At 44.2% G+C, this 21,915-nt stretch overlaps 1 pseudogene; it reads left to right on the top strand.

Annotated features, from left to right (window-relative positions):
- The first annotated feature begins 914 nt into the window (after positions 1–914).
- The window catches only part of LOC138921522 (transcriptional protein SWT1-like), a 37,530-nt pseudogene continuing 16,529 nt past the window's right edge, over positions 915–21,915 (top strand).

Here is a 21,915-nt window from a genome sequence, read left to right as displayed (position 1 = left end):
CCGCATACATATGACCCATGGATATACATTGTCTTTATAGGGAAGCACGTGGCACAAATCTTACATCAATATGATATAATCTGTAGCCATAAACCATGAAAATCATTAAGATGTTTTAAAAACATAGGAAAATGCTTGAGAAATAAAGTGAGATAACGAAAAAGAAAAAATACCAAGAGGTATGTGCGCTGAAATGACCACAGTGATTTAGAAAGCATTTTCATAGACTAGAAAGGACTCTGCAAACAGGGCCTTCTTATCCACTTAGAGTGGATGAACAAACTGAGATCCACAGGCCAGGTCTGACGTGCTGCCTGTTTCGTAGAGCGTGTGAATGCAGCCACACGCCTTCCTTTACGTATACTCTGTCACTGCCTTCATGCTACAAAGTTTAGAGCAGGAGGCCTCTTAGCCCCTAAAGCCTAAAAATCTTTACTATCTGTGCTTTCCAGAAAACGTGTGCTGACCCCAGACTTAGAGGGCTGCAATTATAAACATGTGCCCTTGCCCACTGCTCAGTATTAGTCCTGTGGGAACAGTAGATAAAGAGTAGAAATCAGTACCGTTAGAAATCACCTCCCACTAACACATTTAGATTTGGCTTTCTTGAATCCAGCCGAGATTCACCCGTCAGGTGTGTATTCCCAGTTTTACTGAGATGAGAACCTCCATGGGTTGTGTTCAGAGGCCTCGAGCACTGCCTTGCAGCTCTGTGGGTTTCTGCTGCAGACTCAGGAATGGCCACTTTATATCACTGTCAGTGAAACTCATATAATAAAGTGCAGGCACTGCTAACTCAAAAGTCTATAGGAGCTAGACACATCATGCAAATGAGGAAAGTGGGCTGCTTGTAAGACAACAGGCAGTGATAGACACAGAGGCGAATGGGAAAAAATGCCCATCCCATCCGTCTAATGACGGAGGCTGCTGCCCACCCCCGGCTGGTCACTGCTCGGTGGGAATGAAGAGCCAGAGTGGCCAGCTATTTTAATGTTTCTAAGGAAGCTGAAAATCCAGATATTAGGTGACATAAAATCTCCCCATATTCAAAAGTTGGCAACTATTTTTTTAAATCACCACATGGAACAATAGAAATTTGCCAGACCAGTTTGGTCCGTAGGCTGAAAAGTTGTCCAAGTCTGCTAAAATTAAATTCACAAATGTGTGAGTTCGCAACGGTCTCAGACGTATACCTGACAGACATAGATTTGAATACCTGATGGATATTCACGTCCTTACACAAGGTCTACTTCAAAGTATTAAAGCTCCAGACACTCAGATAAATATTAACAACTACGTTTAATGAGTGCTTGTCACATGCTGGGCACTGTTGTAAGAGCTTTACATATGTGAACACATCTATTCCTTTATGAGGCAAGGGCCATCTTCACCAACACCATTGTACAGACATGGAAACTGATGCATAGACAGGTTAAGTAATTCACCAAAGATAACAAAACCCATAAGTGTAGAGATGGGTGTGAACCCAGGCAACGTGGGTCCAGACTTTGTGTTCTTAGCGGAAACTCTCCCCCTTTAATGTGGACATGGATCATTTGAAGATCTAGTTAAGGGCAGATTCCGCTCCCTGGGAGCCCCTTAGAAATGCAATTCATCAGTTCCCACCCCAGACCTGAAGTTTTGGGGTGGGGCCCAGCAATCTGTTTGCCACGCCCTCCAGATGGTTCTGATGCAAGCTGGAGTGCTTAGAAATGCAAAGCCTCAGTCATAGGGCTCCCACAGCCCCACCCTTTCAGATGAGCCCAGCTTGCCTGTGGAAGTAACCCGTGTCAGATCTCCCTCTCTTAGGACCTTGACTCTCGCCTGGGTAGCGCAGACACAGCAGAGAGTGCCAATGGCTCTTAGTATCTATAATTCCTGACGCCTCATGAAGAGCAGCACTTCTTTAAATAGAAGCAGGGGCTGTGGCCTTAGAATGTCTCTGTTTTGCACATTTACCCTCCACTCAGGCCAAGATCAAGCGAGAGGAAGTTATCCTGGTTTGACTCAAGTCACCTGTTTGTTTCCACTACCACCTGTCAAAGGTGACTGCCACCGTGTGCTCTGGGCTTGACACCCCCTCTCAGAAGCCCCCATGCCCTGGCTTCAGATGTCCATAGCCTTTGGAAGGGAAGATTGGTGGGAGCTGGGTGTAATTGGAGGCGGGGTGTCGGGGGACCACAGAAACCACACAGCTGTTATCTGGAGCACCAGAAGTGTTTTGACAGTTTTCAAGATGGACATTAAATCACTTGCTGGAGAGAAAGTGAAGTGGGTGTCAGTCAGACTGGGAATGGCGGGGGGAGGGTGCAGCTGGCAAGTAGCAATTGCAGTGACTGTGTGATGGGAGTCAGAATGAGATTCATAAATCTTGATTATTCTCTGTCTCAGCTGATTTGAACCAAACGCCTTGGACAGAGATAGAGTTCACATCTCGCTGAAAACTGCAAAAAAAATCTGATTAAATGTACAAACTGATATAAATAACCCTCGATCCATGTTAATGTTCAAACTGTCACCACTGAGGAAAAGATTTTGCAGATCCAGGATCTGTTTTGATAAGAAATGGCATACTGGATCCCCAGGAACCAGAGGGATCCACCTCCCTCCTTGTGTGTTTTCACTCTGGTCCCAGGAACATTATCGCTCTGGTGCCTGAATGCTAGCTGCTCTTATAATGAAGGCAATTAGTACAGCCAGCCCTCCTGATTCTGGATGCCCTCCTGGTAAAATCAGGCACTCTATAGAAAATGGAAATGGAAAGTCATTACTATAAAGCAATAATAAAGCAAACCATTCAATTACGGATGAAAAAACGGCACTTGCTTTAATAATATTTATGCTTAAGAGCATTAAAGTACCAGCATATTACCATTTTTGCATACATAATGAATGAACTTAGAGACCAGAAGGATTAGGATATAAAAATGATGGTGCCCTATGATAGGATAGATGATGGCGTCCTTCCTCACACACCAACACCGTGCCTCGGGATCTGGGGATGGAGGGATGTGTGAAGACCACAGGACCCCTGGACATTCCTATCACTGTTTAGAAGTCAGGCTTGATTTATGCAAATTGATTTTATACCCTGCAACTTTGCTGTAGTTGTTGATTACTTCTAACAGTTTTCCAGTGGATTCTTTGGGGTTTTCTATATATAAAATCATGTCGTCTGCAAATAGTGAGAGTTTCACTTCTTCCCTCCCTATTTGGATTCCTTTTGTTCCTTTTTCTTGCCTGATTGCTCTGGCCAGGACCTCTAGTACTATATTGAATAAGAGTGGTGATAGAGGGCATCCTTGTCTCGTTCCTGTTTTCAGGGGGATGGGGTTCAGTTTTTGCCCATTGAGTATGATGTTGGCTGTGGGTTTGTCATATATGGCCTTTATTATGTTGAGGAGTTTCCTTCTATGCCCATTTTGTTCAGTTTTTATCATAAATGGCTGTTGGATCTTGTCAAATGCCTTCTCTACATCTATTGAGATGATCATGTGGTTTTTATTCCTCAGTTTGTTGACGTGGTATATCACACTGATTGATTTGCGGATGTTGAACCATCCCTGTGTCCCTGGTATGAATCCCACCTGATCATGACGTATGATTCTTTTGATGAATTGCTGAATGCCGGTTGCCAAAATTTTGTTTAGAATTTTTGCATCTATGTTCATCAGTGATATTTGGCCTGTAGTTCTCTTTTTTCGTGGTGACCTTGTCAGGTTTTGGTATCAGCGTGATGTTGGCCTCATCGAATGTGTTAGGAAGTGTTCCATCTTCCCTAATTTTTTGGAATAGCTTGAAAAGGATAGGTATTAAATCCTCTCTGAAAGTTTGGTAGAATTCCCCAGGAAAGCCATCTGGTCCTGGGGTTTTATTCTTTGGGATGTTTTTGATTGCTGTTTCAATCTTTTTCCTTGTGATTGATCTGTTCAAATTGTCTGCCTCTTCTTGAGTGAGCTTTGGGAGATTGTAGGAGTCCAAGAATTTATCCATTTCCTCTAGGTTATCCATTCTGTTGGCATATAGTTTTTTTGTAGCATTCTCTTATAATCTGTCGTATTTCTGCAGAGTCTGTTGTTATTTCTCCTTGCTCATTTCTGATTTTGTTTATTTGAGCTTTCTCCCTTTTTTTCTTTGTAAGTCTGGCTAGTGGTTTGTCAATTTTATTTATCTTCTCAAAAGACCAGCTCTTTGTCTCATTGATCCTTTCTACTGCCTTTTTCGTTTCAGTAGTATTTATTTCTGCTCTGATTTTTATTATTTCTCTCCTTTTGCTGACTTTCGGCTTCATTTGTTCTTTTTTCTCTAGTTCAGTTAGGTGTGCTTTAAGGTTGCTTATTTGGGATTTTTCTTGTTTGTTAAGATGTGCCTGTACTGCGATGAATTTTCCTCTTAACACAGCTTTTGCTGTATCCCATATGAGTTGGTATGGCATGCTATCATTTTCATTTGTTTCCAGGTATTTTTTTATTTCTTCTTTAATTTCTTCAATGATGCATTGCTTGTTCAGTAGTGTGTTGTTTAGTCTCCACATCTTTGTGCCTTTCTCAGCTTTTTTCTTGTAATTAATTTCTAGCCTTACAGCACTATGATCTGAGAAGATGCTTGTTATTATTTCAATTTTTTTAAATTTGTAGAGGCTTGCCTTGTTTCCCAACATATGGTCTATCCTAGAGAACGTTCCATGTGCACTTGAGAAGAATGTGTATTCAGCTCTTTCAGGGTGGAGTGATCTATATATGTCTATTAAGTCGAATTGTTTTAGTTTTTCATTCAGCTCCACTATTTCCCTGTTGATTTTCTGTCTGGATGATCTGTCCATTGATGTGAGTGGGGTGTTGAGGTCTCCTACTATTATTGTGTTGTTTTTAACATCTTCCTTTAGGTCTGTTAATAGTTGCTTTATGAATCTTGGTGCTCCTGTGTTGGGCGCAAAGATATTTATAAGCATTATTTCTTCTTGATGAAGTGTCCCTTTGATCATTATATATTATCCCTCTATGTCTCTCTTTACCTGTCTTATTTTGAAATCCACTTGGTCTGATACGAGAATTGCAACACCTGCCTTTTTTTCCTTGCTATTTGCTTGAAGTATTGTCCTCCACCCCTTCACCCTGAGTCTGTGTTTGTGCTTGGGGCTGAGGTGTGTTTCCTGGAGGCAACAAATTGTTGGATCATGTTCTTTAATCCATTTTGCCACTCTATGTCTTTTTATTGGAGAGTTCAATCCGTTCACATTGAGAGTGATTACTGATGCATGTGGACTTAATGCTGTTAATCTGTCACTCATTATCTTGTTTTCCTGTGTTTCTTTTCCTGTTTGCTTTAGACTACCCATTTAATACTGCAATTTCTTATGCTGGGTTTCTTACATTTTTCCTTATGTATGATTTGTGACTCTGTTCTGTACTTTATTTTAGTGTCTACCTTGAAGTTTCTATTTAGAATCTCGTGTATAATATAGTCTATTCTCTGGTGGTCTCTTACCTACTTGACCAATACTGATTTAGACCCTTTGCTCTTCCCCTCCTAAATAATTATTTTCATTTTTTATTCCAACTTGTCTTACTAATTTGTAGTTCGAGTGCTAAGATCATCTTTGCTTTGGTAGTTTCCTTACCTTTACCCTAACGCTATAATTGAATATTTGCTATCTTGTTCTGGTTCTATCCATCGGTCTCCCTAGTCTGTGGATTGTGTCCCCTCTCTCCCTTTTTTCTTTTTTCAGGTATGAGAGCCTTCTTGAGGATTTCTTGTAATGGAGGGCTTTTACTTACAAATTCCCTTAACTTTTGTTTGTCTGGAAAAGATTTAATTTCTCCCTCATATCTGAAGGAAATTCTTGCTGGATAGAGTATTCTTGGCTGAAGATTTTTATCCTTTAAAGCTTTGAATATGTCACTCCATTCTCTCCTAGCTTGTAGGTTTTCTGTAGAGAAATCCACTGACAGTCTGATAGGGGTTCCTTTATAGGTTATTCTCTTTTTTTCCTTTACTTCCCTGAGTATTCTCTACTTATCTTTCCTATTTGCCAACTTTACTACTATGTGCCTTGCAGTAGGTCTTTTTACATTGACAAATCTAGGAGAGCTAAAACCCTCCTCTACACACATTTCTCCATTGATCCCTAGACTTGGGAAGTTCTCTTCAATAATTTCGTTAAGCACACTTTCTGCTCCATTTTCCTTTTCCATACTCTCGGGAATTCCTATGATCCTTATGTTCTTACTCCTCATTGAATCCATTATCTCTCGGAGATTTTCCTCATTTTAATTCTTAGTTCTCTTTCTTCCTCTGTCTGGCGCCATTCAGACTATCTTCGATTATGCTAATTTTCTCCTCTATATTGTCTACACGGGCATTCAGGGAATCCGTATTCTGTTTTATCTGGTCCATTGTGTTTTTCATCTCAAGTAATTCTGTTTGATTCTTCTTTGTGATTTCAATCTCTTTTGTAAAGTAACTCCAGAACTCGGCTTGTTTCTCTATCTTTCTCTCTACCTCATTGAGTTTTTTGATTATAGCTGCTCTGAATTCATTATCATTTAGTTTACCTAATACCAAGTCCTCAGGACTTAATTCTGTGTTTTTATTGTTTTCCTTCTGGTCTGGGGCTTTTATAAATTGCTGGATGGTAGAGGAGCGGTTTTTTCTCATGGTGGTAGAATTCAGTTGCAGTTACAGCCTGTCACCACTAGATGGGGGTCGAGAGCGGCATGTTAGCTCTCCGCCTTGGGGCAAGATGGCTGCGCCCACTGGCTTCGCTGGGGGGGAGGGGCTGTTACTCACACGCACTGGTCTGGGTTCAGATCAGTTCTGTTCTCTGGTCTCCCAAGGCCCTTGATTTGTGGGGTCCCCGTGGACGGAAGCTTTCCCCCCGTCAGCGGGTCTCCACTGAATCACTGGCAGGAGTCCTGGATGATCCCCCCGTCGTGTGGCCCCTCCCCCGCTCCTTCCCGACCTGCGCTGCAGCGACCGCAGACTCTAGGGGAGGGAGCGATGTTCTCTCTACCGTTCCAGCGCCTCCGAAGGTGTAAGCAAGATTTATGATCTCCACCTTCTTGGTACTGTAGGTCTCTAACGAGCTGGCATTATGTTTATTCTCTGAAATTCAGTTCTTTCAATCTTTTGTTGTATATTGGAGGGGAGAGAATCCCAGGTCAGCTCACCCCGCCATTTTGCTCCTATGCCCGAGTAGAAGTCAGGCTTGAGAGGCAAGATGGAGGGGAGATCGGATGAGAAAGAAAAGTTGAGTAGCTGGCAGCTTCCGCTTGCAGGATAAGAATGTGATGTTTGCCACCCTTTGTTAGACGGCTGGAAGAATCGTTAGCACCAAGATGTGGAAATTAAAGATAGTGTGGAGCAGGGGTTGCAAAGTCACATGACTACGGGAGACAGGTGGCACCACAAAGGGAATGGAGATGGGGTGACTGTGTTGAAAGTAAACACCTGCTTGCTATTCAGCTCCTGTCAGTTTTTTGCCACGAGGAAGCATGGGCCCAGCGTTGCCAGATCTTCTGATTTTCAAGAGAAAGTCGAAAACTTGATGTATGTCTAAATTTCCCAATTTTCCAAACACTATGTGAGCCAAATACAATGTTTTTGAGGACCAGGTATGGCTCCTGGGGCACTAGTTACGGTCTTTGGTGTAGTTTCTAATACTTAAAAGCAGAGGTCAGGATATTGTGTCCTTTCCTGACCTTGTCAACAGCTGGCTGTATTACCCTTCCCTCTCTAGGACTCAGTTTCCTCATTTGTAAAATAGAGTCTTTTAGGCTGTGAACACTTTGAGGGCAATTATTATGTCTCTTTTGCTCACCAGGATCCCTCCAGAGCACAGCAACATGCTGGGAGCATAGCTAGTGCACAGGAAATGTTTGTTGAATGACTGAATAAATGAAAGAATGAGTGAGGGTCCTAACATCCAGTCTTCTGGTTCCTTACTGTCAGTTCTGACCAGTCTTCTCTCTGCAACTCCTCGTCCTGTTGACCAAGACATAAACCCTGGTCCCCAACTCTGCTGCTTGCTCAATTTATATTTCCCTTTATCCACTTTCACTCATTTAGTCATTCATCTATGAAATCTTAACGTAGTCCCACTCTCCTAGGTTAGGTCCCGTGCTGGGCACTGGGCATAGAGACAACGACCTTAGCTCTGCTCTCAAGCAGCACCCAAACTAGAGAGGTTGAATAACAAGTGAGCCTCGAAGAAGAATGCCATGTGATCAACTCTCTAGTGGAGATGTGTGCAAGGAGCCATTTTGGTGTATCTTTTTGACTCAGCTGTCTAACTCACCCATAATCCTACCTTAGAAAACACATTCTAGAATCCTGGTGCTGCTCCCTGACTTCTGAAAATTCATGTCAGAAGTCCCTCTCTGCTCCCTCCTGACAGTCCTTCTCAGCATAATCCTGGCTGTCCCAATCTCCCTTGGGTACCATCCATGGAGTCTGCCTTTCCTTCCAAATTGTGTTATCTTCTCAAGGCTCTTGCCTCCCTCAGCCCTTCAGCATTAAATATCCTAAACCTATATCTTAGCCTTATTCATCAAGGGAGTTCCTTGAAGACTCTTTCCAACTTGAAGAACCCTAGTGCTGATTTCACATGAACTCCATGATTCTGCTGATGACTGATCCTGGAGACGTGCCCTCCTGACACAGGGGACTTCATTTAAACAGTAACTCCTCAACAGAAAGAGTCAGCTCCGGACAACACTGCCATAAAGGGTGTCCATTTTTGCCAGAACTACATACCTCCTGTTCTATGACTATGATTATGCAAACAATTGCTGGAATCTCTTTATGCATTTATTTTTTATTTCTGACTACAAACTGAGAAATTTTTTCCTAGCTCATTGCTTTCACAAAATATATTGTCACATGCAGCCAACACACACTCCTAGTATCTTATTTTCCAATTCTTTCTTAGAGCCATCAGTCAATCAGGTACATGGTCTGCCTCCCAAGTTATCACAAGGGACAGTGTGACCAAATGTTTGCTGCTGCCCACCAGGGAGAACCATGCCAGTGGCCTCTGACAGCAGTTTCCAGGCGCCTCATCTTCCAACTGCTAAGCTAACGCTGCATATTTTCAGTTGTTGTTATAAAATCACCCCACTCCTGGTACTAATTTCTGTGTTGCAAAGAGAGCTAGGCTATGTTGTAATAACAAACGAATCCTCAGGTGTCAATTGTCTAATGCAGACAATGCCTACTTCTTGCTCATGCCACGTGCCCTGTGTTGGCTGGCAGGAGCTGTGCTCTGCCCCCACCTCAGGGAGGCTCCACCAGAAAGTGCTTACGGTCCTCTCAGCACATGGCTTCTGGGTGGATGGTGGCTGAGTGACAGTGGGGAGATCACGCGGGCTACTCCCTGCCTCAGCCTGCCTCTGAGCCAGGACTAATGTCCCGGCCCTGTTTACCTGCAGGAAAACGGGACAGAGTCCCCTTGGATGCCCAAAGGGAGGACCAGATATGAGTGAGTACCACAAGTTTCTACCACATTTACTTAATATCGTCTTTCAATTGAATGACTTTTACATAAAAAGCTCTCATTTAAATTAGAACTTGTACTTCTTGAGAGAAATTATATGTAAAAGGAAACTTAACATAACTGGTATCATTTGCCAAAAATAGATGGTAAGCACAAATATATCAGAAACAGAAACGAAGTACACTTTAAAATTTTACGTAGATATTGTCGATAAAGGGTCCAAGTGGAAAACCACTCTTTCTTTATAAAAAACAAGGAGGTAAGCTAACGATAGAGAGGTGTTAAAGGTACACTAGCCCCAAACTCAGACACTCTCCTTGGCAAAATCAGACAGAAAGAGAAGTAAAATGTGAGTAACATCCTAATTATCCTAATTATGTGACTCGGTGTTATTTAATGCCCTGTCCACGTAGCTTCTAGAATGATGTAGTATATACCAGCCGTACTCACACCTGTGAGCTACTCTGACCTAGAGCATGTCTAGGTGAACAGAATCAGATATTTGGGGCCTGGTCTGACCGCCACATTTGTAGGCAGATTCCTATATCCTTACCTATAAGGACGGCCTCATCAGAGTTGCTGTGTTCGCAGGAGCAAGACAGCGTGTGAGAGGGCAAAATCAGTCTGTTCATATTTTGGTAACAGTCGCACCACCTCCCACCACAGTTGTGACAACCAAAAACATCTCTCCTACCTGACAATGTCCCTGGGTGGGATTCTAAGAACTCTTAGCTGAGAAATGTTGGTTTAACTTAAATCCAAAAAATTGGAGAGGCAGCTTGAGGAGTAAGGAATTTGGCCTCTAGAGAGAGGTCTGACCTTTGTCCTCGCTCTTGGGAGAATTTCCTGAGTGACTGGAATGTCTCTGTTATTCATGAGGGGCCACACCCGAATAGTTTATGCTAATGAAGTTCCTCAAAGGGGGCCCAGAGATAGTTTATAAACTGTTACCCAACTGCCTGAGAGGGGGCTGGCCCTGCCCGGACCACAAAGACCAACGCTGTGCTCAGAGGCTTTGAGCTTCACAGCAGCAGCCTGACGTGGGTGGAGGGGAGGAGGGCTGGAGATGGAGCTCAACCACATGGGCAATCATTCAATCAGTCATGCCGAAGTCATGGAGCCTCAATGAAAACTCTGGACAACAAAGCTTGGAGGAACGTCCTGCCTTGGCAATACCACATGGAAAGGCCACACTTGATGTCCGGAGGATGAGGCATCTCTGAGGAGGACAGAAGCTCTGCATTTGGAACTGCCTGCCTGATTCTGCCCTAGACGCCTCTTCCTTTGGCTGGTTCTGATGTGTATCTTTTTGCTTTAATAAAGCACAATCATAAGTATAGCACTTTCCTGAGCTCTGAGAGTCATTCTAGTGAAATATTGCACCCGAGGGTAGTTGTGGGAACCCCAAAATTTGTAATCAGCTGGTCTGAAGTGAGAGTGGCCCTGAGGATCCCTGAACTTGTGGCTGGAGTCAGAAATCTTGGGCAGACTGGGCATCTAGAAGACTATATCCTTAACCTCCCGTTAAGCTAACTCCAAGTACAGGTGTAATAGGGTCATCTATTTTTAACCATCAATTTTATTAATTTTGTCTTAAAAATCTTTTCTCTGGTGGCTCATCATAGCTCCTTTGGGGGAAGGGCTGTGTTCAAGAGCTTTAGCTCACTGTAACAGCCAGGAGTAGTTTCCAACACATTAAGTCACATAGGTGTGGTGGAAATAGCCCGGACCTCGGAATCATGACTATAAATCCTAATTCTGTCCCTTTGCTTATATATAGTGGGCAAGCGACTTCACCTTTTTGAGACATGCTGTCCTCATGTGTAAAATGGTGATGACAGAATTTTCATTCGTCCATTCACTAAGTATTCAGGGAGTGCCCACCATGTGCCAGGCACTGAACTGGCCCCCAGGGTACAGCAGCGAACAACACGAGGTCCCTGCCCTCAGGGAGTTCACATTCCAGTAGGAGAGATGGACCACAAATGAACAACTTCAGATGATGAAAAGCGCCACCAAGGAAATGAAGCAGGTAAGGAAGAGAAAGGGACAGTAAGAGTGGGTGTTCTTTTCAACAGAGCCCTTCGAGAACACCTGAGGAGAATCATTTGTGCAAAGGTCCTGAGGTAGGAACAAGTTTGGCATATTTGAAGTACAGAAAAACACAGTCATCAAGGATTAAAGAAAATTAAGCCTACAAAATTAATGAACTCAGTACCTGGCACTTAAATGAAAATTCAAGGATCTTTTAGGTATCTGCATAAATGTGTGTTGAATGTTACCAGAAAACACCCCAGGAATAATACTGATTGAATTCTATTGTGTGCTTCCCATAGATTTAATATCAACTAATGTATGTGATGCTCACAACAACCTCCTGAGGGAGATAACGTTCTCTTCACCATTTTGATAGAAGAGGAAACTGAGGCAAGTGTCTTAAGTGAATTGCCCAAATTCACACAGCTTTTAAGTGGTAAAACTAGGAATAGGAACTGGGTAGTTGGCTCTCGATGACCGTGCCCCCGACCACTCTGCTGAACTGCACGTTTTAACAATAGCTCCAATCTAAGATCTGGTCTCTTTGTTGCGACCTCTCCAAACACACTTGGGCTTTTACTGTGAATTTCTTATTTAATAAATTTATTTATTCAACAAGCATTGATCAAACACCTGCCAGGTTCCCGGCCCTCGAACAGGCACAGGAAATATAAAGAATGTGGCCCAGCCTCTATACCTCCTGGAGTGCAGGGGTAGAGACAAGGGCAAAATTATAATGTACTATTTCAAGCCTCGAAATGCCATTTAACTGTCTCATGCTTTTCAGCTTGTCTTCCCAACTGGGACATGTCAGCCGAGGCTGTGATGTACAAAATTTATTGCTAGGGTACCTGGACATTTTCATAAACAATGGAAAAAATATTAGTGGCTTCTGAGAAACAAAAAGCTATGGTAGTGTAATTACAAATTTCAGGAAATCTTCAATAGTGCTTAGAAAAGATTCCTCTAACCAGGTTTTCTCAGCTGCCTGAATCTTGATTTTCTTCTCCCTGGAGCTTTCTTTATTAGATTTGGCTCATTGGATGAGGAAAAAACCTTCCATTCTTTTTAGTGTTCTTGCATATCATTTCTCCTCTCCCTGCTCCTCAAACTCATACACTTTGACAGGAAAATGCTGAGTCCTTTCCGCAGATGCCACGTGAGAGGAGGTAAGATGTGAATCTGTGTCTTCCTGTTTGACGGTAAAATGGGCTTGTCTGCAAGCCACTCTCTGCTGGCTTATCTGCTGAGACACAGGCCCTGTTGCCTTGGTTAATTAATCCTTGAGATTGACTTGGAACTTGTACATATCTCCTTCACAATCATTAAAAAGGCATTAACTGATTATTCAGGTCTAGAATCTACTCTGTTCTCCAACTTTACAGCCCTCTCAATCTCTTCCAGAAACTCCAAAGGCTCTTTGACCCTGGCCCGGCTTTCATTAATTTTGGTTTGAATAACACATGGGAAGGGAAGCCTGGAATCTATAGATTTCATATCCTCACTTCTGTAACTCAGATCTCAACCTCATATAGTCCTTGTAATTTTGCCTCCCTTTCTATTATAATCCCTCACATTGTCTCCATTCCAAACCCGTTTTCTTCATGCACACACACACAAGCACACACACTCATGACCACACACATACCTGTTATCAGGCTGTTATTGGCAGTCCACCAGCCAAACCCAGCCTGAAGTCATGATTTATTGTACCTGCTCGTGTGTTTTAAACAGTTAAATTTCAATGTTTTCAGGCAACAGGTGGGCTCTCCAGTTTGCCATAGTCTCCACCCATCTTTATTCTCTGGTTTCACTTGTTGATCTTACCTGCCTGGCCCCTGGAGGAATTTGAGTTAGCAATCCATAGCTCTAGTAACATTGAACTACTTCCACTTTCCTAACCATGCCAAGCTGTGTCTTAGCTTTCTGCCACTGCACACGTACCTCCATACTTGGACTCTTTTTTCCTTCTCAAGCTGGTAATGATAGCTGTGAATGTGGTATGTGTGCTAACCGTTCTCACAACAGGGAGTGTTGTCACGTCCATTCTTACAGAAGAGAAACCCAGGTTTAGAGAGATTAAGAGAATTGTTTAATATCGTGTAGCTGATCAATGGCAAATCCCAGACTAGGAATCAGCTATCAGCTCCAAAACATACTCTCTCTTCTAAGTTATCTAGTCATTCTGCCTTCTTCTTCAATACCCAGTTCAGACAATCTCTCCTCTGTGAAGGCTTCTTTCACTTCCCACAGGCAGAATCAGTCATTCCCTCTTGAGTATTCCCTCAGCACTGTACATAATGTGTCTTTGTGAAGTCATCAGACTTTGTTGCATTTATTTGATTCCATGTAAATATCCCCCTAGACGAACACTTCTCAGACTTGACAGTGACAGACATCCAAGAATATATCCAGAGATTGCCGGGTTTCCTTGAACCTCAATTTAAAAGCCCTACCTTAACAAACAAAACTATATTTAAAAATTACACTTTCCACACTGTAAAGCCACTTAGACTATAAACACATTAAAAACTCCCACCCATACTAGTCTATAGACCTCTTGAAGGCAGGGACCACGCCTTACTCATCTTTGGCCTCATTGCTCACCTTGGGCCTGGCCCAGAATGCAGTTTCTGAAAATGTTAGTTGAAGGAATGGAAGAATGGATGCTAATGTGGGCTTCCTAAGAACAAGGGAGATGTGGCCCACGCTGCCAGGATAAATTAAGCTAAAATGAAAGGCTGACTTGGCAGAGTTGATTCCCCAAGGTCAGTGGCTGTAGTTCACACAGGTCTTATAGCCAAGATGGTTAAACTGGTTTTTACACAGGAGCATTGCACTTCCCACCCCACTGAGGTTAGGCAAGAACATGTGACCTGCTTTAGCCCATACAATGTGAGTAGAAGTGAAATATGTCACTTCTGGGTGGAAGGCTATTTAAGAGCTGGTGCACATTTGGCCACACTGACCATGCAACAGTCCAGATGGCAGAGGCTGCCTCTGCCTACAGATCTGAACAAGGATGACACGTGGCAGAGGCTGGAGCCTACTGCTCTGGACAAGAAGCATGCCTGAAGGGGAAAGACCCCTTTGCTGTGTTAAGCCACTGGAATCTGGAGATTGCTACTCCAGGAAAACCAATTCTCTCATTCACTTGACAAATATTTATTGAGCACCTAATATGTTCTAGGCACTATGCTGGGAGCTAAGGATATAAAAGTGTGCCAAATCAGATATGGCCTTTGACCTGAGAGAAGTGCAAGTCTATTGGGGAAGACAAATACTTATTAAAGAGACTACAGCATAACAATGACAGATGCTTTGAGAGGAGGAGCATGAGGCCATGAAACAAACTAACAGAATCAGGTGATCAGAAGACATTTCCCTGAGGAATTCACAATTGAGCAGAGAGCTGAAGGAAGGGAACAAGTAACTAGATAAAGGGTTTGGGGGAGAGGAGAGGCACACGTGAGACAGAGGGAGCAGCATGTGCAAAGACTCCAGGACAAGACCCCACAGTTTAAGGAGCTGCGTAAAGGCCACTGAAGCACCAGCGAAACTAACTCAGAACGTCCCACTTTCTCTGACCACCAGCAGGATGGAAGCTGCCAAGTGAGACAGTACAGGAGAAATTACTCAGGACCTCAAGGTCCTAGGAGCTAATTCACAGACGCCAGCTGAGTCCGAATCCGTGCTGCATGTCCTGAATGCCTGACTTCCTGCTTGATTTGTGTGTGTGTGTGTGTGTGTGTGTGTGTGTGTGTAACGGGGGCACCGTATTTAACTGCCTTGGTCCCCAGACGTTTGTCCTTGAAGGGAAAGAGAGAAAAGTAGTATTGAAGCGGCTTCCCTTGATATTGCCTCATAAACCCCCATTTCCCCTCATAGTTCATAAAAACAAAGTGTGGCGGCCCTGACGGCCATTGTCAGCTGATGGATAGAGGCTCCAGTCGCCAGGGCCTGAAAAGATGCAAATGAGAAAGGGAGGAAATGGCCTAATCTTATGAGTCTGCGCACCTTTGGAACAGAAGCCCAGGGGCATTTGAAAAAATGAAACAGGGGAGCAACATTTATTAAGTTCTAGGGCTTTCAGATATGGTCCCTTTTAAGTCTCTAACTTCTCTAAATTGAATATGTTAACATTCCCATTTTGCAGATGCTCCTGAGGCTAAACCATACAACAGATAAGGAAACTGAGAAAGAGAGAAGTCTCAAAAGCGGTAATGGTCAAGCCAAGACCTAAGTTCAGTTCCATCTGATCCCAAATCCTCCTGGCGTGAAGGGATAAGCCTCTGACAGTGCAAAAGGTAAAGCAGGAGTTAGAAAAGCAAATGCCTCCAGGAGCCAGTGCAGGCAAATGAGAGAAGCAGCCTGGGAGAGACACAGCAGAGGGGGGCCTGGACAGCATGTGTCTTTTTGAAAAGAGACAGCTACTAACCACCTCCTGTTGGTAATTACCATGTGGCACTGAGGAAAGATCTCCTCATATTTAAGGAGAACCCCAAAATGCAGATAATTACGTGAAATCTCCAAACTATTAAAATTCTAGCATCTAATAGAAATACATACACACATACATACATGCCTACCTCTGCAAGGACCAAAGCTATATCTGAGCCTCATTTAAGCCAGTGGTCCTCAATCCAGTGTGATGCTGGCTCCCAGGAGATAGTCGGCAATGTCTGGAGACACTTGTTTCTCAAAACTTGGGGCAGGAGTGCTACTCTCCTCTGCTGGAAGGAGGCCAGGGATGCTTCTAAACATCCCCCCCATGCACAGGATAACCCCCACCAAAGAATTATCCAGCCCCAAGCGGCAATAGTGCTGAATTTGAGAAATCCTGGTTTCGCATGTGGTCCCTCGAGCTCTGATGACTGATTTAAAGTTTTCTTCACCCAGCTAAGTCTTCTCCAGCTCTTATTACCCCTCACAGCTGTCCTATGCCAGGGATGGCATGATACTTGCTTTTCATTTGGTTTGCCTTGTTCCAGACCTGGGCTAATTCTTGAGTTACACTTGCAAATCCAGCTTAACATTCAAGTGTATAAGAAACAGGAGCAATTCAACTCCAGTCAATAACGTAAACAAAGCCTGGTTTAGATAAAGCCCATTACCAGGCCTGAAGTGGCCCAGGGCACCTCTGCTACTGCTGATTAGCCTAAATGCTAAACACAAACCAATTAACACACTCTAAGGCTGCTTATCTCCTGTCACTTACTGTAGAAATAAAGCCCTAGGCTAAATACACATATTGATTTAGCCATTAAATCCAGCATCACTCAAAATAAAACTCATTATATTATTGAGTAAAAACAAAGTCACCTTAGTTTTCAGGATGGGGTATTATTAAGAAATTCCACTTTTACACTTTCCCATTGATTTCCCAAACTGGCCTGAGCACTTCCTTCTACCTGCCACCTTCTGGGTCTTAACCAGCACCAAGGCTAACTTAGAGAGTGGAGTTTTTGTATTCACCTTAAGAAGATCTTTGCTTTTAGCCCTAAAACTACACACTCATATGGGAACCCTTCTTCTTGAAAATGCTATTTCAGCATAGGCGGGGAAATTTTATGCTTGAAAGAAAAGACATTAAATGGGAAGATGAGCTCGGATATTAAGTAACAACAACAAATATAAAAACCACAGGCATTATAATAAAAATGGGTTAACTCTGAACATTAACCATAGGCACTGAGCTGATGCTTATGGACAAAAAAACAGAAATACCTTCCCAGTTCAGGTGGAAACCACTGACTCAAGAGTCTGAAAAAACGTAATCAGGAAATCACTTTGACCAGGTAGTTTAATTTATTCTGTATAACATGCTATATGTCATATCCCACAGTGGGCATTTTACTATTTTGGCAGCCATCACATTTTACCAAAATATTTTAGTCCTTCTAAAGGGAAACAAAGCCCCCGTGGATGGTCTGTTTTATTCACCTTCATATCCCACATGCTGACCCAAGGTGTTGGCACCTAGAAACACTGTTGCATATGTAACGCAGAGACATTGGCCATGAAATGGATGCTTCCAGAAGTGCCCACAGAAGGTAAGCATCTGCTTCTTGTGTTGAATTTCCCCACAGATCTCATTTAAGGGCTCTTTTACCTTTATTTATGATTAATAAGACTAGACACATGATCTTAACCATTGTACATCTCTCTACCAAATGCTGTCCTTACCAGAGCATCTTTAAGGCCACTTCCCCTGAACCGGCCTGAGCTTCAGGCCCACAACAGGCTTCGTGAAAACCCCAATGGAACGTAGCCTCGAAAAGAGGGAGACCCGCACTCCTCAGAACGCCTCGAGACCAGTGTCCTTATCGACTTCGCGTCTGTCCTTCCAAGAAGCCAAGACCACGGTTGGCGATTCAGCGCCCGACTCCCGGGCACCGCATGCCCAGGCTGGCCCCGTGCCCGGCACACACCGCCCGTTCCACGAACGCCTGAAGCGCACGAAGAGACCCCCTCGCTCCCCGCGCCGCACAGCTGTCCCGCGACCTGACGGGCACCTCTGGGCGCACAAGCCTATTCCTTAGGGACACCCTCCTGGGAGAACTCCTGCGGCCCCGCCCACATGCTTGGGACCTTCGCGGAGCGGGAAGGTGCGCTGACAGGGACGCAGGGTCCCCGCTACGCTCGCTCACGGGGAACCGCAGCCTCCTCCCTCGGCTTTCACTTGAATGTCACACCCGAAACCATGCAACGTCTACAAGCAAACATAGGCAGTGTGCTCTTTGACATCAGTCTTAGCAGCCTATTTTCAAGTACCACGTCTGACTGGGCAAGGGAAACAAAATACAAAATGAACAAACGGGACTACATCAAAGTCAAAAAACATCCTCTGCACCGCAAAGGAAACCATCCACAAAACCAAAACACAACCTAACAACTGGGAGAAGATTCTTGCAAACCGTATATCGGATAAGGGGTTAATATCCAAAACACAGAAAGAACTCATACATCTCAACAGCGAAAAACATCAACAACCCAATTGAAAAGGCGGGCAAAAGATCTGAGCGGTGATTTCTCCAAAGAAGGTATACGGATGGCCAACAGGCATATGGAAAGGGGCTCAACATCCTTAGCGATCAGAGAAATGCAAATCACAACTACAAGGAGATGTCCCCTTACTCTGGTCAGAATGGCTCTAATTAACAAGACAAGAGACAAGTGTCGGAGAGGATGTGCAGAGAAGGGAACTCTCCTGCACTGCTGGTGGGAGGGCAGACTGGTGCAGCCACTACGGAAAGCAGGATGGAGTATCCTCAGAAAACTAAGAATACATCTACCATATGTATGATCCAGCTAGCCCACTGCTGGCTATTCATCCAAAGAACTTGAAAACACCAATGCAGAGGGACACACGCACCCCTAGGCTCACTGCAGCATTATTCACAACAGCCAAAACTTGGAAGCAACCTAGGTGCCCATCAAGGGAAGAATGGATAAAGAAGATGTGGTATGTATACACAATGGAATGCCACTCGGCCCTAAGAAATGATGAGATCCGCCCATTTGTGACAACGTCGATGGACCTTGAGGGTATTATGTGAAGTGAAATAAATCAGAGGGACAAAGTCAAACACCGTGTGATCTCACTCATAAGGAGAAGATAAAAACAACGACAAACGCACACAGAGCAAAGGAGATTGCATTGGTGGTTACCATAGGGGGAGGGGGGAGGGGAGAGAGCCAAAGGGGTGATGAGGCTCACATGTGAGGTGACGGACTATCATTAGTTTTCGGGTGGTGAACACGATGTAATCTACACAGAATTCAAAATATATTACAACGTACATCTGAAAGCTATATCATCTTAGGATCCACTGTTACTGCAATAAAATAAAATAAAATAAAATAAAATAAAATAAAATAAAATAAAATAAAATAAAAAAGTGTAGGAGCCTCAAGAGGCTCACAGGCTTTTGAAAAGTTATTCCAGGGATTTTTATGGCTTAGCTCAGGGCGGCAGACACCAGCCTGAGACACAGCTGTGGCACAGCTACTAACTTCAACTAAACTGGATTCCGACTGGAGGGAAATCAAAACTACTGCAATCATAATTTCTTGAAGGCTTCACTTTGTGCCAGATCCTGTGCCGACTGCTTTGCACCAACTGTCTCATTTAATCCTCACCTCCAAAAGGCAGGTTACCGTTATTCTCCCCATTGTCAAGGTGAGGAGGCGGAAGCAGAAAGATGGCAATCTGCCTGGAATTCACAGAAGGATTCTCTAGGTAATGACATGACTTTTGGACAAGATTTCAAGGTTTAACACATTACAGTGCAGATGCAGATCCCAGTATCACAGAACGTGAAAAACACTGAGTCCTGCCAAATGTCTTAAAACACTAATTATGGATCCTCACAATCTCTTGGCCTGTTTTCTCAGATGAGGGAAAACCCAGCGTGAAAAACCGTTGATGAGATGTCTGCAGAGGAGGACTACGTCTGGTCTTTAAAGCCGGGACCTATCCCAGTAGATTCTGAGTCAGTGGGTCCAGAGTAGGCCTTGAGCGTCTCTGTTCTTTTCCAAAGCCCCACAGGCTACACTTCCGTGCCCTTGGAGTTGGGAAGTACAGTCATGCCCTACATCGGGACGTTTCAGTCAACAACGGGGGTCCCATCAGATTAGTCCCATATGGCCTAGGTGTGTAGGAGGCTCTGCCATCCAGGTTTAGGAACTCCGTGGTGTTTGCACAGTCTCGAGATTGCCTGACCATGACACACTCCTCAGAACTCATCCCCACTGTTAAGCAAAGCATGACTATACCGCCTTGGATTCTCCACGGTCCCAGACCTGAACTGTTTAGATGACTGCACACGCAGAGGGCACCGTGTCTGAGGCAGAGAGCAGCTGGAATCACAAAAGCTCTCGACAGAGAGTCAAGGAAAGGCGTGCTCTGCTTACACGACTCTCTACTTTTCTCTGGGTCTGAACCATTTCCTAGCTAATCTGCTTTTTTGAACCGAGCAGCTTTGCCAAAAAAAAAAAAAAAAGAAAAAACACAAAGTTACCAACAAACACTAAACAAACCAATATAAACAATACATATTAAATAAGCCTAACCCTACTATGCTACTGAAAAGGCTTTTATTTCCCTGGGATAATTTGGACAGCATTAGATTGTTTTACCAAGAGCAGCCAAGTCGAGGCAGATTATTTCTAATTCCACAGTGCTGCAGACGCGGTCAGTAGCAACTGCAAGCCGGAAAGGAAACAAAACAAAGTTGGGTGTAATCCATTCAAGTTCACACGTTTCACCAGGGACAGCCTCCAAGCCTTGAATAGTTAGGTATGCATTTAGCCATTTCTTTAATCAACCACTACTAACGCCTGCTAAAGGCCAGACACTGCTCTAAGTACTTTACGGATATGAAATATCCTCTCACCTTTACACTCACCTATGGAGTGTGTATGATAATCATCCCCGTTTTACAGATCAGGAAACTGACACACAGAATGGTACAGTAACTTGCCCGAGTTCACACAGCCCGTAGGTGGCAGAGCCAGGACCCATGTGACAGAGTCTGGCTCCAGAGTCCACGTTCTGAATCACCACGCTTAGTCCCCAAAAACCTAGAGAAAGCGCCAGCCTCAATCGAAAAGTTTTCTTTTCCCCACCCTACAGTCCCTACGCGGCGGCCCCAGTCTCCAGGGCATGCTTTCAGCTCCTCTGACAGGCCCTACTCCTCCCTTGCCCTGTCCCAACACTCTCCCGCCCAGGTCCTCCTTTTCTTTTAGGCATCTGCTCTCAGCTTCAACATCACTGCCTAAGTCACCAAGTCTAACAGGAAATGCCGTCTTTCTCAACACTCGACACAAAATTGCTTTTACGTATCTCCTAGGTAATTGGTTGCTGCCTGTCTGTCCTTTCCAACCAGGCTGTGAGGGCCAGTACGTCAAACAGCCTGTCAGTCTTGCTCACCAAGTGTCCAGACCACTGAACACGCACCGACCAGAGGAAAGGAAGGACTTGTCCCAAAGTCAACTCTCCAGACTTTCTGTGCAAGGAGGGAACGAACGGAGCACCCTCCAGCCTCACGCTTTCTCTTCCATGCTTTCAAGTGTGGGGCACATACCTCTGCTCACAACGCTCCCCGGACAGCCCCCACTGCACCCCTAACAGGTAGACTTCTGCACAGTCAAGGGCTTTGGAAAGCACTGGCTCTGCACACAAATCTTACGTGGCCCTCGACAGGCCACTTCCCCTGAACCGGCCTGAGCTTCAGGCCCACAACAGGCTTCGTGAAAACCCCAACGGAACGTAGCCTCGAAAAGAGGGAGACCCGCACTCCTCAGAACGCCTCGAGACCAGTGTCCTTATCGACTTCGCGTCTGTCCTTCCAAGAAGCCAAGACCACGGGTGGCGCTTCAGC

This window comes from Equus caballus, chromosome 30, assembly GCF_041296265.1.
Source record: "Equus caballus isolate H_3958 breed thoroughbred chromosome 30, TB-T2T, whole genome shotgun sequence".
Lineage (NCBI taxonomy): Eukaryota > Metazoa > Chordata > Mammalia > Perissodactyla > Equidae > Equus > Equus caballus.
This window is presented reverse-complemented; position numbering and strand designations above follow the sequence as displayed.